The sequence below is a fragment of the Gouania willdenowi genome, chromosome 14 (genome assembly GCF_900634775.1).
Source record: "Gouania willdenowi chromosome 14, fGouWil2.1, whole genome shotgun sequence".
In the NCBI taxonomy this organism is placed as follows: Eukaryota; Metazoa; Chordata; class Actinopteri; order Blenniiformes; family Gobiesocidae; genus Gouania; species Gouania willdenowi.
In genome coordinates, this window is record NC_041057.1 from 21,318,356 (window position 1) to 21,336,683 (window position 18,328).

Sequence of the window (18,328 nt, forward strand, 5' to 3'; positions counted from 1 at the left end):
TAAGGTTTATTTTCCCAAACTCGCCGGTTTTCCAGAGTTTTAGCCATCTGAAAAGTCACTTTCTGAGCAGTTTTGAATTCTAGCTCTTTTACAGAGTGATCAGTGATCACCAAAGCAATTTTATTTTTGCTATCCACACACTGATATTGTTTTCAGCCAAAAAACTCCACATTATAGTAAAACACTGTAAATGTGTCTGTCTGGCTTAGGCTCTGACATCATTCAAATTCTCACCAAAGTGTCAAGCTGCTAAGTCACTTTCTCCTACTCCTCTGCTCTTCTAACTACAGGAATAGTGCATTTAATGAGATAATAATTTGTTTTCTCCAACCACTGCGCCGCATTGTGTCACAAAGACGTCAGATCAGCAATATGATTATAATATAATTGGTTCACCAATGCGTCAAACCACAAGAGTGGAGTACACCTCCGCATGAACAAATAGTGCTTACACTACAGTTTATGTTCACCTTGGAGGCACGGCACCGGCTGGTATTTAGTTTTACCAATAGCCATCACTCCTTCTCTAGCGAGACAAACAATGGCGGAGTTTCACAAAAGTTTTCATCAGGTTGAGGGTGGAGTCCATGGGTGGAGTTACCAGCGGAGGGGAGGGTATTTTCTTTCTCGATTTCATTTGTGATGTCACAAATGTGTACAATTTGAAATGGATCAATTTTCTCTGTGTTGTAAGACTTACAAAGACCACAAACAAATGACTGGATGGATTTATTTCACATTTTATGTGCCGTGTGGACACTTAAGTTACCTCATTTGTGTTCAAAAAGATTGCAAAAGTGGATTTTTCATAATATGTTCCCTTTAAAGCGGTTAACTTCTTGAATAAGCCTACATTTTGAGTGAACTCATCTTTTAGTAACTCTGTAAGTTGATCATTTAAACCGTAAAAGCGGAAATGTTTATGATAAGTGCTGTAAAGACACATCCGAAGAAGAAGTGATCAACCCTCTCGCTCCCCTGTCACCGGCTCTACACACACACACACACACAGTTCCCTGGTCATTGCGTCACTGCGGCAATGAATTGATGGAGTGAACATAAAGCACCACTATGTTCAGCGACTCATCAGGGGCGAGTGAAGTGACTGCAGACGCTACAGTCGTAAGCTATTGATGCTAACGCTAGCTGAGGAGGAAGGGGGTGGGAGTTGTGATCGACAGCTGTCAGACAGTCCATCAAACACAATCCTGGCTCTGATTGGTTCTTTTTGCTCAGTTGCGGTGGATTCTGGCTATTTGCAGTAAGAGCAGTAGGCGGGACTTAATGAGCCTGTTTTTTTTGTTTTTTTTTACAGATTACTAGTTTCATGTAATGCTGTCTTTACGTAGTGACAGCTTTAGCAAATATGACCAAAAGTTACTTTTATAAGAGTTACTTATTGCACCTTTAATCTACAAATTCAAAACATAAAGTGGAATTTACTTTAGTCACTAAACCCCTGCTTTCTGCTGACCTGCCACTAGGGGGCGGAAATTCAAAAACTGCCTTGATTATGGTTGTTACTCCTGTAGCAGGAGGACACGCCCAGTCAGGCAGCTCTGCAGTAACATCTATGACCAACTACTACAATCATACACACACGATCCCCACATGAAGCTGCACCCACGCACACACAACACTATGGACACTATGGTCTCTGGCATTCCGGCTGGAAAGCCGCTTGCACACACACAGGAAGACGCACACACGCGACAAGAACGTTCGCGCACACGGAGAAACAGACAGGAATACACACGTGATGTGTCTGTACATACACACATAGCTTGATGAACCCTCTGATTAGTGCAGAATCTGCTCTTTATAGAAGCACAGAGTCAAAAACATCACCGCTGAAGAGAGGAGACAGTTAAAACTGTCAATTGATGCTCACTGAGGGCTGTGATTGGAGCAAACCCTCCTCTCATCTTTTATATGAGGGGCGGGGACAACAGCGAAATTTGATGACGCACGATAATCCAAAAAATCTGTCTCAGCCAATAGCAAAAATCAATTGTAATGGCCGGCGTTCAACCCTTAGAGGGCAGTCAATCTGACATTATACAACTAAATACGCAAAATGTAAATACTTTTACTAAATTGTTAAAAGTTGGACTAGGGTCAATCAACAGCACTACTTAATACCCAAATACATATGTATTCAGCAGAAAAGTGGATTTGGGGTTTAGTTACTCTTTAAAAAAAATGTATCCCATGCAAATTTTATATTATTATTTTAATAGTAAATAAATAAAGTCCCCTTTGTAAAGTGTAGCTAATTGTTGTCTCCTTTTGTCAGAAGTGTGATAAAATGGCCTCAACAGCATGAAAAAAAAAATAAAAAAATCCTGTTTTAATAAATTACAATAAAATACATTTATTAAGCAATAGTACTGTTGGTTTGTGGTGAATTTGTCAAAAAAATAGCTTAAAAAGGAACTAGTAGTAACATTTACCAATTATTTTGAAATTATTTTTAAAATATTTTTGAGTTACCCCCTGCATTGTGTTCCTGTACCCCAAGGATTAAACGTACCCCTGTTTGGGAATCACTGCAGTAGGGTAATAAATCCTACATCACAAGTAGCCTACTACATTATATTCATAAAGAAAGCACCTGCAAATATGCATTCCTCAGCAATGAAAATAGGGTTAAAAAAATTTTTTGGGGGGGAAACCCCCATGAACTGATCAAAGCCCAGAGGGATTTTTTTGTCTCATGAAAGTGGGCCTCACAGTGGTAGCAAAATGAACAGCAACCAAACTGTGTCTCATGAGTGAGGCATTGGGTGAGCACAGAACTACACTACAACAGCACGCCCATTGGTTCAGAGATGGAGAGACAGCTCAATCCGCTTCTTGGGGGAGGAGGCTGAGGAGAAGTGGACAACATGAGGAGAGGAGGAAGAATAATGCACAGAGGAAGAAAGAAATGGAACCTCTACAGCGCGTCTGAAGAGGAAGCGCTCTAAAATACACACCCAAGCAATTTGATGAGAAGATAAGCTCAACAGAGGCAGACAACAAGGAAGAAAGAGCTATGATAGACAAAGGATGCTTGGGATGCAGTTGCCATGGAGACGTGCAAGTCTCCCAAGCCTCGTCATTTCTCTGACTCCTCCTGTGAACGCTGGGTTAAAAATAGACATGGGCAGAGAACAAAGAGCTATTTAAAAAAAAAAAAAAAAAAGATGAGTGAAGAAAAGCAATTGTAAAAAAAAATATTTATATTTGCTGATGCATGTGTGTTTCTGCACACACACGCACACACACGCACACACACGTCTCTTTGATTATAGGTTTGAATCTGTGTGAAACTACCATGTGACTGTTGTGAAGAATAAATATCAATATTCTCAGCAAGAATTAAAACAGTCACTGTAAAATGACATTATTTATTAATACTTTATTAATCATATGTAATATATATGTTAGTGATGTGACACACCTACGTTTTCTGTCCAACTGCCTTTCTTTCTGTTAAAAAAGATTTAAAACACATAAAAATATAACATATATGTAGTACCTCTCTAATATATGCACTGACTTTGAAATTTCCCACAAAAATTATTACTAGTTTTTTTTTTTTTGTATATTTACCAAAATTTCCTAATTGTTTTGTTGTCCAGTGTACAATTTAAAAGTATTTCAAGTGTTATTTGCATAAAAATATTCAACTTTGTCCGATTATGTCCATTTTATGAAACATCTTGCAGTTAATCAGATTCAGTAGTAAAAAAATGAATAAGAAACTTTACTGCAGTTAATATATGATTATTGAGCCAGTAAATTAAACGTGTACACTGGTCAAACCACAGGGAACATTAAAATAATGTTGATTATAAGAAAGGGGAAAAGATACACTGTTGTGTTAAGTTTCACATGTTTGTGACTGGATTGTTTGCACTGCCTCAGACTTTCTGATGTTATTCATAATCATTCATTCTCAGATTATTGTGGTTCAACCGATTTGAATTTAAGATGATAGAAAGTAGTCCTGGGAATGGGTTTGAAACAAAACTATTGCAAAACAAAAAAAAAAACAATACTTAAAACATATATTATATTTGAAGAAGATGTGTAGTAGTTCAGTAAAGTTGCGTTTCACATTATATTGATCCATCCTTATAATATTGCTTTCTTACTAATTTTGTCCAAAAGCATTCTTCACCTGTAGTTGTGTAATCAGTAAGGGCATCCTAATCGAAAAATGATATTTGATATGGGTCAGCAAAAAAACAAGTATCAGATTATATCGGCCTGCATTTACAATCTCAGATATAAGCATTATTATTATTATTATTATTATTATTATTATTATTTTTTTTTTTTTTTTTTTTTTTTTTTTTTTTTTTTTTTTTTTTATTTATTTATTTTATTTCTTTTTTTATTGGGTTTATTGAGGTTATTTTTGAGGCTCTTCTAGTTTATTATTTTTTATTATTTTTGATTCAATTGTAGAATATTGTTACGTTTAAGGTTAAAATGCATGTAAATCATTGGTTAATAATAAATCAGTTTTTCTCATCTCTTGCTGACTATTGTTCTTGTAGTAATAACACTTCATCAAGCCTTTTCTACCATAACACACTACAAAATAAGCAATAAAAGGGTGTTTGATTCGTGCTGATATCGTATCGGATCAATATCGGTTTTGGCAAACAGTGGAAACGTTGTATCGGGACACCTCTACTTATTATCATTATTATCTAATGATTGATTTTCTCAGATGATTGATCTGAGACGCATTGTCACACTTAGCTAGTTATCTAAACGGGAGCTGGATAACATCTGGATATTTTGATATAAAACATTGATTCAGACAGAGTTTGTACTTCTAAAAGTTTTTGTTTTCTTGGAAGCCATCCCAACAACAAATCTCAAGTGAAAAAAATAAATAAATGTGTTTTTAGTGGAGACTCAGGGGGAAGGGGGCCTAGAGAGAGACCCAGAGAGTGGCAGCTGGCCCTCGCTGACAGGACAACTGTGAATGTGAAGCTCCATCTGCTGCTGCTCTCTTCCTGCCCACTGCCTCTCCCTGTGCCAACCTCTGGGCTTCCGGAAAGTGTCCTGAGCTTTCCTGCTCTTTGGAATCTCATCATATCCTCCAGTCACTTACACCAATTGTCAACATTGATATAAATTATTGACACTGCGGGGTAAAAGAGAATTAGAGGGGTGGAAAAGAAGGAGAAGATTTTTATCATCATTGTTTTGATGACTTCCATTATTTGATGATTACCAAATCTAGATGGATTATTATTGCCCTTTATTCCAATTGTGTTTTTACTGTGATGTTGTAAATGTGCAGCACAGTAATACATGTTTGATATTCCCAGGTGGAGGCTGAACACCACTTTTCCAAGTACAAGTACAAGTATTTCACAAGTACAGTCTGAATCCTGTGTGGTCATGATATGGTTTTTCCATTAAGAACCCTCTCATTTCCAAAGTGCAAGGCATCACTCTCCTCCACAGCATGTATAATTGGCCCTTTTTTCTCTTGTGCTGGATTTACGGACACCATCGGTCAGTTGTCTACAAGCGAGCCATCAGAGTTATGATGATTACGTTGACGCAAGCTCACCTCCTCTCCCTCATTCCTTCATACTCCTGCCTAGGAGAGCAAAAAAAAAAAAAAAAAAAAGGACTCAAACCTGCCTGTGCAGCACCATCTGGTGACCACTGCTGTGATGGATGAGCAGAGGAGTGGAAAAGAATCCACTGCTACTCATTTCTCCCTCTTTTTTTCTCCTGCAGTACCACTCTGAGCCTCTGGGTGGTATCTCAGTCCTGCTTCCTGATTCTATCTTCCTCACAACAAACCAACAACAGCATTTCTTATGCCTCTGTGTTTCATTAGCCCTTTCAAAACTGTCACTGCTCATTACATTTTAGATGAAGTCCTCCTCGAGGTTCTGTTTTGGCCTTTGTTATTGTTTCACCTCCACCCACAGCTGTGATTAGAGCCGCGCCACCCTGGAGACATGAACGTAGTCAGAGAACAACACCAAGGCAATGAGTGAGCTTTTATACTATCCTCAGAGAATGCATTCACTTTATTTGTTCAACTTTATGCGTCATTACTTTAACATATATTAGGAAAGCCAAATGTTTAGAAATGTGTGAATGTTCTTCCTTGGTGTGCAAGAGATTTAAAAAAAAAAAAAAAAAAAAAAACAATTTGTTCAAAAATATTATTCATATTACAGCACATGCAAAAAGAACGTATTGGGTTTGAGGGAGATTTTCAAAATCCTCCAGGCAAGTGAAGAACTTTAGTGACCTTTGACCTCGATGAGGGAAGGAAATATAACAGACTTTATTGGTACGAGAGTGAGTTTGATATTGACTCGGTGACAGAGGTGAAAGTAATAGATTACAAGTACTTACCAGGCTTGGGGTCCATTACATTTTTCAGTTACAATTACATTTTCAATTACTCACGTTGAATTACAATGACCAGCTTTTCTCCAATTGCATCTAAATTACAATTATGTTTTATTCTCAGAAAGTCAATTACAATTACGCTCTCAATTACTAAAGTTCAATTAAAATTACTGAACCTGAAATAAATGAAAAGTTAGCCATTGCTCATGTGTTAGCTTTCTGTTAGCATCTCTTTTGATAACGGGTCCTAAATCAGCTAAAATACAATGAAAATATAGATTTCAATATTTTTTGTGAGAGTCTGAGCCTTTTTTGTGTCAGTACACTCCTCAATTCCATTTTTTTTAAATGTGGGAAAGCTTGCTATGAAACATATGAATTATTGTTGAATACATATGTGTAGAACTGTAACATGGTTCCTCCAGTTTTGTTTCTAATTGATATTTATTATAGAATTTTCATGACAAATACAATTAGAAAGCCAATTATCTAAACTCTATTACAATTTAATTACGACAGGAACAGATTTTTAAAATTACAATTGCATTTACAATTACGCCATCATTGTAATTAATTATCAATTACAATTTCAATTGACCCCAACCCTGGTATTCACGGTACTGTAAGTAAACTAATTATTGATATACTTTGGTAGTAGATAACAGCTTATGAGCTTCCAAGATTAACAATTACCAATGATCAGAAATGTTATTGATAATCAATAATAATCGAAAATCAGTTTCTAATCCAATTGAGACTACAATAACCGGAGACAAATAGGGAAACTGAACTGATTAACCACCCTTAAATACAATACCCTTTGTGTTTACTTCAGAGGAAAGAAAAATGCATTATTTTGTTTCTATGAATAAATATTTCCACATGCCCACAAATATTTTACTTTAGGAACACGTGTGCACTAGCAACAGACACATTTTAACAAGTGATAAAACCACAAACTACATTTTTTTTATCACCACTATCTTTCAAAAGCTTAAAAATGTAAATCCAGATAAGGTAAACAATTTACAAAAGTTAGTAAATTACAGTTGTCTTTGTTCACAGCTGTTTTGTTTTGCAACTGCAGAAGCTGTGGTTTTAAATAGTGTTAATACTGGTCTATGACCATTTACACTATTGTTCTTAGTGTGATTACAAATGAATGTGTTTTAGGAGGAAAAACAAAGTTCATGATAAAACTTTGATCATGTTTTCCTCTGAAACTACTACTTGACTTGTTTCAAACACCTCCATGTTGTCATTTGGCCAGTACAGCACAGATGAGTCATCAACCCACTTTCTTTTCAGCAGTGAGGTGCTGTCAGGGTAGGCAAGGTAGGCAGTGCCTTTGATTATTTGTTTTGATTATAATATAATTATAAATTATTTATTTTTCCATTTCCAATAGCCTACAGTACCTATAAGTTTGAAAGTGTCCGCATGTTGTGCGTTTCATAGCCCAAATTACTAAGCAGTACTATTTCCTGAAACAGCTGCACAGTCTCACTGCACTGTAAGGCAGAGGGAGGCCACGCCCCCTCCCAAAGGCACGTTGCTCCTCTGCCTCCATTCCCAATGCGTGTTTTTACGTGTTTGCGCATGCGCAGTCAGTTCCCCAAGATGACAACCATCTTGGGGCGACCGTGGCTCAGGTGGTAGAGGGTCGTCTTCTGATCGAGAGGTTGGGGGTTCGATCCCAGTACCTGACTATGTGTCGAAGTGTCCTTGGGCAAGACACTGAACCCTAAATTGCTCCTAGTGGTCGACTAGCGCCTTGCATGGCAGTCCTGTCCCACTGGTGTGTGAATGTGAGTGTTTAGGTGAATGAGCTGATATGTAAAGCGCTTTGAGACTGCTTCAGTGTGGTGATAAAGCGCTATATAAAATCAAGTCCAAGTCCATGAGTCCTTTGCATTATTAATTCTGGCAGACTTGAACACTGTCGGTCTTGTAGTTGCCAATAAAATATATCTCTGACTGTTTCACATTTCAGATGTCTGCATTGTCCTCACACACATATTAATCACACATGAAGTCCTAATAATAACAATCCTTTACAAAGCCGGTGATCTTGAAAGGCACTGCTCACACCACTTCTCTGGAATTTAAGCTCCAAATACATGACTTTAGGAGGAACTTTTTCAGTCCATCAGTGTTTTACACTGAAATTGTCAGGAGTTGATCTGTCTGACTGGCGGATGTTGCTCTGATTAGGCAGCAAAGATAGATTTGAGTTATTTATGTTGTTTATCTTCTCAATCTTAAATATCACATGCCTGCACAGCATGTAGAAAAAAAATCAGCATTCAAATCTTCTTCTCAGATTTCAATTCAAACCATAAATGATTTAAAGGCACACTGTGTAACTTTTGGCCACTAGGGGCGCTAGACCGCTAACTTTCACCCAAGGGCCCCTAGTGGCCACAAGCGTTGTAGCGCTGTCGCAAAAATCAGCAATCAGTCAGTCGCACCAGCCTCCCTTGTCTTTTGATTGTGTATGCAGACAGTAGCTGACCTGTAAGTTCGGGATACGGATTGGCTCAAAGGGCTGGGTCGGTTGTGCTGGGGTGCGAAGCGGAGCTGGGCTCGTGCCGCGGCTACAGTTGTTGGGCTGGAGTATTGGCAGGAGGAGCAGCCGCCATCGCCGCCCTCTTCTCCCCGCTGCTGGAGGCCGGGGAGAGGAGGGGACGGGAGACCCGGCGTGCGTGGGGTCGTTCGTCCGCCCCGACCCTGGCAGCAATGCCAACCCTCAGCAAAGGGGGCCGACAACAACGGCTAGGCCAGGGAGTGGGGAGGAGTGCCACCGATGCGGCGAGGCTGGCACGCTTCTACGGCAGCAAGGAGAAGAATGCTGCAGTGGCGGCTGCTCCTCCTGCCCATAGCGGCGCGAGCCCCACTTCGCACCCCAGCCCTGAGAGCCAATCCTTATCCTTATAAGTAACGGATCTGACATGCCGCCTTCCCTTACTAAAGAATCCATGTTTAACTGAACTATTGTCGCGATTAGTGCACCATTAACCCAACATGAAACTACCATATTGTGCTCTTTTGGCTGTAAACAGAGGTTAACTCGTTTCAGCTACCCACAGCAATGGCGCAGGGTTTGCTAAAAGCCTGTATGTTGTGAAGTCAAGTGGGAACTATATGTATCCAAGTTTGTGGTCACATGACTGCCGTAAAGTGAAACGTTCTCCAGGCATTCTTTAGGTCACATGACCTGACCAAAGACGGTCCGTCTCCTCCAAACTTACATAGTCGATATTTCAAGAGGGAAGCCCTGCTAAGAGCATAGATAGTGCCAAGCGCTGTATATTGGCCTGAGGAATCGTTTAAAATATATGGTTCAACTCTTTAGGTCAAAGAGTTCACGGTGTGCCTTTAAGTCAGACTCTTTTAACACTAGAAGTCCCAGGGATTTCTATATCCCCCCAGAAGTCCCAGAGCAGGGTCAAATGAACTCTAGGACCAAACTGACGACTCTGATGGCTACAATTTGCATCTATTCATTTGTAAATGAATCACCTGAGAAATCAGCAGGGGGGAGAGCCTGACTCTAACAATGGAAGTCTGGAATGTTAGGGGGAAGTGCCCTGGAAGCTAAAGTCACAATGCCCCGTTTATTAACTCGTTCTGCTTGATGCTGGGGGAGAACAAACACAGACTACAAACATTGAAAGAAACAGTCACCTCTTCCAACACACCTGATTCAAATGATTATCAGGCTTCTGCAGAGCTGGATGATCATTTGAATAAGGTGTGTTGAAAGAGGGAAACATCTAAAACATGCTGATTAGTGGCTACAACCCTGGTCGACACATCACAATTGATGAACAGCTTTTCCCATCGAAGACTCGCTGCTGTTTCCTGCAGTACATTGCAACAAAAACCGACAAATTTGTCATAAAGTTTTGGGTGGCTTGTGATTTGAAAACAAGTACATCTGCAATGTCCTCCCATATCTTGGAAAGGACCCCAGTCATCCCAGTGAGGAGAGACTTTCTGAGAGTGTGGTGATGAAGCTGATGGAACCATTTATGGACAAAGGCAGGACGGTCACCACGGACAATTTCTTTACATCACTGACACTTGCACGACGACTGCTCAGCCGGAAAACCACCATCCTCGGGACAGTCAACAAGATTCGCCGGGAAATTCCTCAGTCAACTAGAAAGATGGACCGCAAGGAATTCACCACTCAGGTATGTTGTTGGTCTTTTTATTCCATCAACACCTCTGAGTGTGTCATTGTGTTTAAAACCGCTATAATAACAACAATTTCTTCTTTTTTAGGTGTTTTCCACCACTGGTGCCACGCTGACGGTGTATGCGCCCAAACGAAAAAAGACCGTCTACATTCTCAGCAGCATGCACAGCGTGGTTGAGACTGAGGAAACCATCAAAAGGAAGCCAAACACCATCACCCAATACAACACCACAAAGTGCGGAGTGGATGTGATGGACCAGATGGTGCGGGAGTACAGTGTGCGCACAGGAACACGGCGATGGCCAGTCGCCGTGTTCTACAACATGATCGACATGGCGGCACTCAATGCACATCTGCTTTATCAAGCATGCACCGGGGTGCAGGAGAGACGGGTGGACTTCCTGGTTCAGCTAGCAAGAGAGTTGGCTAACTCTCATGTGAGTGAAAAGAAGGCACTCAAAGAGCAACTGCGCCAACAACAACCGCCTACACCTGGCCCTGGGAAAAGGGCTAAGTGTCAGATCAACCATTGCTGCAAGAGCAATTGCGCAACTGTGCGATGTGTTCATTGCCACAAATACACATGTGGCAAATGTAGGAGAGCGATACCGTGGCAGTGCCAAGTATGTCACGAGTCTCAATAAGAGGATGAAGGAGATTCTTCTAAATATGTGCACAGTTGCTTTGTTATTATCATTATTTTTATTTATTTTGTTTTTTTTTTTACACAAATAAAAACCATTGAAAACAAATCACAGTTGTTCTTTTGCACATTTCTCACACCACACTGTCATTAAAAATAAATAATTTTTGTGTTCTCTTTGGGTCAAATGACACCTCTCTGGGTTTTATAGGTAAAAAGTTCATTTGACACCTCTGTGGGACTTCTAGTGTTAACCATGTATTTTTTTTTTTTGTCTGAAAAGCAGTGACGTGCCGTGACCACAAGGGGTGGTGCTGTCAAGTGTTAATTCAATTCAAATCAATTTTATTTGTATAAAGCAATTTGCAACAAAGTCATCTCAATGCGCTTATCAAAATATAAAATTCATAATAAGAAAAAAAAAACCCAACAAGATCCACATGAACAAGCATTTAGCCATCTAACAAAATCAACATCATAAACACCATTAAAGAAACATAAACAATTATTTTATATAGCCTCCATACTCTCCCAACAAAATATATCTCATGACACGGCAGCGCATCCGTTGTTTGTGTTGGAAACACAGAAACATGGAGAAAATGACAACAACTTGGAACAGCCTCAATGAGGCTCATCCACAAAGTCAATCCTTCCTTTTGTTCCATTCACTGTGAAAAATATGAAACATTTTCTGACTTTACCTTTGCTGAAGGTCTGGTAACTCAGATGTTGGTCTCCATCTTTTAAAAGCTGTCATTTTTCCTCAAAAAAAAGTTTCTCTATCATCTCTAGTGCTGTCATCCTGACTGTAGTGTTATTCCGCCCACTAGCTAGAGAACGTAGCAGCAGCGGTCACATGGCATCTATTCACTAATGTACTGTGAACTTACGTATAGCATTTAGCATAGCGCGGTTATGTCCAAAGGCAGCTCTCCACGCTGCCTTTGGACGTAAATGGTTGTCATCTTGGGGACCTGACTGCGCGTGCGCAAACACGTAAAAACACGCATTGGGAACGGAGGCAGAGGAGCAACGTGCCTTTGGGAGGGGGCGTGGCCTCCCTCTGCCTTACAGTGCAGTGAGACTGTGCAGCTGTTTCAGGAAATAGTACTGTTTAGTAATTTGGGCTATGAAACGCACAACATGCGGACACTTTCAAACTTATAGGTACTGTAGGCTATTGGAAATGGAAAAATAAATCATTTATAATTATATTATAATCAAAACAAATAATCAAAGGCACTGCCTACCTTGCCTACCCTGACAGCACGTCACTGCTGAAAAGAAAGTGGGTTGATGACATCACAGACCCAAGTGAGGAAAATATCTCCCCCAGTGCGAAAAGGAGGCAGGAAGTTGGCAGGTAAAGCGTCTTAGTAGGTTATCTCAAATATGAACCTGATGGAGGTGCTTCACTTTAGAAATTCAAGTTGACTTTTTTGTAATTACACATTTTTGTTGAAGCAGTGGAGCTCAAACTCATGTAACTGCTGAGCCAGTGTTTGGAGAAGAAAAACATTGTCTGGTCAACATCAAATGAGCTGTAAAAAGGAAGCTGGTTGAGCTGGATGAAGATGAAAGTGACAGTGAGCAGATCATCATCCTCCCAGCAAAGAAGAGGCAAAAGATGACACAGTGGCATCAGGTTGAAAGGTAAAACAAAAAATATATATGTGCAATATTTATTAGTAATTTAATTAATCTATGTTATTTTTATTTTTTTGGAGGGGAGGGAGTGCTAAAATGAAATAGTCATAGCTACTTCTTTCATAGTTTTGTAAATATCTATTTAAAAAATGGTCCTTCCTCACTTTCAAATGTTTTGTAGTAGTTTTATATTCATCAGAAAGACTCCACATGTTGGAGACATGCTGATGGTTTATACCAGTGGTTCCCAAACCTTTGTGCCCAAGGCACACCAAAGGACACGTCAAAATCTGAAGGCACACTTATTGTGCAAAACAGCCTTTATAAAACGTGTTATCACTCATATCATGTACAATATCACGGGCGACCGTACAAGAAAGCACTCCATTTTCGATCTTGCTGTTTCTCTGTTTAAATGTTGTCCTACAGCCTTTGTCACAGTCTTATAATTCCCGCCTGCGCAACCGTGGGAACAGAAAAATATTGCATTTTCTCTTTTTTTTTAAAATAATTGTCTTGTTTTTTTTGTTTTCGCTTTTTAGTTTTTGTTTTTTTAATAATTGTTTTTAGGTATAGAATTTGCCTTTGTATTATGAAATGAGTGCATACAAAGTAGTACATTAAAATATAATTATTTTTGTGTCGTTGTATATTGCAATAATAATGTATATGTCAAGTGTCTTAATAACGTCATGGCTTCCCACACTTGAAAAAGGAAGGATTTGACCAAACTCAGGATTTCACTTATTCTTACTTAATTCTTTTCAGTGACAAGAAAGGTGAAAAACCTTTGAACACAAAACACAATGCAAATAGTTCCAAATTTTTCATTAAACATCATTGCAGGTAAGTAATCTGTAAAATTAAGTCCATAAATAAAAAATTTTCACCCTGAATTTTATTAAATAGAAATTTGCTATATTTTAAATACTAAATTATTTTAGCCCTTAAATACATAAACAAGGTTTTAAGCAAATGTTAAACTATTTTCCTCTTCTCATATAAACAACTTAATTAACTCAGCAAATGAATTAGACAACAATGAGATCTAGGGATGTAACGATTAATCGTAAGGCAGTTAAAAATTGATTCATAGGTATCACGGTTCACATCGATACTGTGAAAACTGAATCGCAGTACTTTTTTTAAACAGCAGAGGGCGCTACCCAGAAGTGTTTCTTTCTGGCCGCCTTCTACTCTTAAACATATTCATAAATTATTCCTTACCCCTTTAGCACCTAAAGAATATCTGTAATATTACGTGAATATCTAACACAGTACAGTTTTTTATAGTTTTTTTCCCAAAAAAAATAAAGGAATATTTTTCAGTCATCATTTGTCTACAGTCCCATTTTGTAAAATAAATCGTGAGAGAATCGTATCGTGAACTCAGTATCGTAAATTGAATCATATTGGGAGTTGAGTGAATCGTTACATCTCTAGTGGTCACATTTTAACTTTTCCCATGCGTATTGTGCAGTGCACATTTCAGGTGTTCTCCGCACTATTGTGCACAGCCAAAGGCCGTTTATAGGGTGATTTTCTCATTAGTGCGATTGTGCTCACCTGTTGAGGTGCGCCGCGGAGAATCATGCGCACACACGAAGCAGTATGAGCGCGCGCCGGCATGCGCTTGGAGCGGCACATGCACCCAGCATTAAGCCTGGTTCATGCTTGATGGGCAGGGGACGTCGCGAGGTGCGCGCTCCAAAAATTACGTCACCGAGCACCCCGCACTCGGATGACTGTCAGATCGCCGCAACAGTATGAGTGTCACAAAATCCCACCGCACACCTGGACTTACCTCACAGCATACCATGTAGGAACCACTGGTTTATACTGTAGGAAGTAATGACGTGTAGCCATCGTCTTCTAATGTAACATTGGGGAGAAAAAAATCTCAGAGCTGACTTTTAACTAGACTTTTCAATCAGAAGTAAGGCTTAACTCATAACTAGAACTACACACTTCCATCTAATATGATGATAAAACATGGGAGAGGCTAAACGACTATGATGAATATTTTTTTTGTATTTATTTTCATGAGACACCTATGTATCCAAACCTTATTCCACGTTAATGCTACAGTTCACAGAGCAAGGACAAAGTCTGCAACGTCATCAAGGAAGTGTGGATAATCAGCTCCAGTTACATCTGGCCGGTCGAGGAGGCTGCACTAGTATTTTGGTGATAATTTGGGACTGAATGCTAACATGCGCTGGTTTGGCAAAGGAGGGATGAGGTGGGAAGGAGTTCTGCCTTGTTTAGAAGCGCAGCTTTCCACCCAGGGTCCTCCTGACCTTCTCATGGTTCACGTCGGGGGGAACAACTTGGCCATTAACGTTGCACAGAGTCTAGCCATCACTATCAAAGAGGACTTGACCAAACTGCTCAAGAGATTCCCTGCCATGAAGATCCTCTTCTCATCCGTTGATGAACATCCTCTCCTGCGGTTCTACAAACGCTCACTGTTTATTGCAGACGTAGTTCATTTCTCTGATGAGGGAAACAAAATCTTTTCATCCAGGATCCGCTCCACCCTCCAGAGCTTTCTAAATGGATCAACAATACCAACAATGACCATCACGGAGGCAACAATGCCATTAAGGACATTATCAGCGTCAAAACACCAATCACCTGGCCTTAAGCATGAGGAGGAGGAGGAATGGATGGTCATGGTCACCTGAACTTTTAATGTATATATTGTAAATATTGTGAATAAAATATTTACACGACAACAAAACCCGTCTCACTGTGAACGTCAAAGCCTACAAACACTTCACCTACGCCTACTGTACTTGCTGCATAACCCATCATACTGCTCACACTACTTCACACCATTTAAACTGATGTCCACCCCATATATCACTATGTGCGACCAGTACAAGACAAAACCTTGTCTGTAATGGTAGAATTTCAGAAGATGGAGGATGCCGCAAGACATTTAATGTTAACCTAACCACTAGGAACAAGTGTATCACAGTGTATCATGTTTTTTTTCCTGCAGTCTGTGCCTTCTCCTCGCCCTCTTTTCAGTTTCAGGTGTCTTGATGCTGGAGCTGGCAGTTCCTGATCGATGGTTCGCTGCTCAGCTAGTCTGGAACACTCTGATGGTCTATCCTTCTATCCTATTGTTTGTCCTTCTGTTCACTAACCCCAACCAGTCGAAGCAGATGGCTGCTACTCCTGAACCTGGTTCCGCTGGAGATTTCTTCCCATAAAAAAGAGTTTTTTCTTCCCACTGTCGCTAAATGCTTGTTCATGTGGATCTTGTTGGGTTCTTTCTTTTTTACTATGGACTCTATATTTTGTTAAGCGCTTTGAGATGACTTTGTTGTAATTTGTGCTATATAAATAAAGTTGAATTGAAATTGAATTACACACTGCTCTCAACACTGCCCGTACCAATTACTGCTCCCAAGTCATACATTTAAATTCTAAAAACACCTGCAACTCGTTCAACACATTTGCTCAGCTCACCAATCCTTTGGACAATATCTGCACCACATTTCCCTCAGACAAATGCAATTACTACCTGTAATTTATCCATTCCAAAATTCAAATCATACACACGACACTTAACTCCTGTTGACTCCACCCTCTCATTCAAAACTCACATAAGACACACCACCAAAACATCCTTCTTCATCTCCACTTGTTCCCCGTACAATAACGCATGCAATACAAGGTCCTCCTCATCACCTACAAGTCCCTCCATAACCTGGCCCCTCCCTACCTCATAGACCTCCTTCAGCAACAATGCACCACTTGCCACCATCTTTATCAAGAAGTGGGGAGGACAGTTCATAGTTATTTTGCTGAAAGTCAAGGAAGTTTAAAACTTCTGTGTAGGAAAAAAAAAGATTGTGTCTTGATAATTCAAAACTGTGAAATAAATGAAGGACTTCGTTGCAGCAAAGCTTTTCAACCCCTGGTTTGGGTATTGTTGAATCAGAACGAGGGGGCACGGTTACTTAATGGTTAGCATGTCCGCCTCACAGGAAGAAGGTCCCGGGCTCCTTTTTTTTGTTTACATGTTTTCCCTGTGCTGCGTGAGTTTTCTGCGGGAACCCTAGCTTCCTCCCACAATCTAAAAACATGACTATTGACCGGAGCCTCTAAATTTCCCGTAGGAGTGAATGTGAGTGTGCGTGGTTGTTTGTCTGTGTGTGACATAATACAAAGCTGAAAATAATGTCACTAATTACTTTACTCATACTTTAACTTACTTTATGAAAAATGTTATAATTGTTTTTAAACTAAACCATAAAGATACTTGCAGCCTATCCTACTTCTAACAGTTATTACCTCCTGAACTACTTTGATTTTGTATTTGAGTAGCTTTTTTAAAAGATCCAAGCTTTCTGTGTCATAGCTAAAAATCTAACTGTTTGGAAAAAGGTAAATTCAGTGAATACATTTAATTTGAGATTGTTTATTGATTCTCAATCACTCCTGCAGTCTGCTCCCACGCACAAGATAGCAACACTTAGTCACGCCTCTGCACGGACGATGCGTATATCAAGTCTAAGGATTGATCAAGGAAGCTAAGCCTGTTATTTTATCAGTTAATTATATTGGCGGAATGGCTGATGTCCAGAGTTGTCTTGAAAAAGTTATCTGACTATTGATTATGTCTTTAAAAATAGCTTAGTTACTTTACTGATTACTTGAGTCTATGAGTAAGTAAGTTAGATTATAAGTGACTTTATTAGTTACATTCAGCAGCTGCAGACAACAGCCCCCATCGCTTCAACATATGAATGACAACCGGTTTTGCGAATAATCTCTTTAAAGGAAGTGAGTAACAGTAGCTTCAACAATGTATCTCCTGACAACGACATGAAAAAATGCATTTTTATATAAAACATGAAATAAAGATTTTAAAGTTTTTTGTGGCTTCACTTAAGATACATACATTTTAAAATAAAATGTAAAATAAAGATTGTCTTTTTTGAATTGACATATTTTGTCTGTATGGGCCTGTTTCTTTCATATTGTGTCTGAGTATGGAACACGTGAGTTGTCCTTGTGCTGAAAATGCGACTTGTCACATGTTAAGTTGAGGTTTAATGTGTTCAGACAAGGTTTTTTAGGAATTTTTTTATCTCCCAACATGTTTAGACATGACAACTGTCGTCAGAGAAGTTCTGCTGATTGCCTTTGATGGTTCCTTTGAAGTTTCACTTGACTTCCATGTAATAGTTCCAGCGAGATTCATTTTGTCTTCTTTTTTAACCGTATGTTTAGTTGAGGTTTCGTTTATTCGGGCAAAGTTTTTCAGGAAATTGTTATCTCCCGACATGTTTCGACTGTCATACTGTTTAAAAAGAAGTATAAAAATAAATAGTGACTCAGTGAGTGGAGTTTAATCTGATTACTGGTTTGGAAATAGTAAAAGAAGATTACTTGTTACTGAAAAAAGTGGTCACATGAGAGTAACA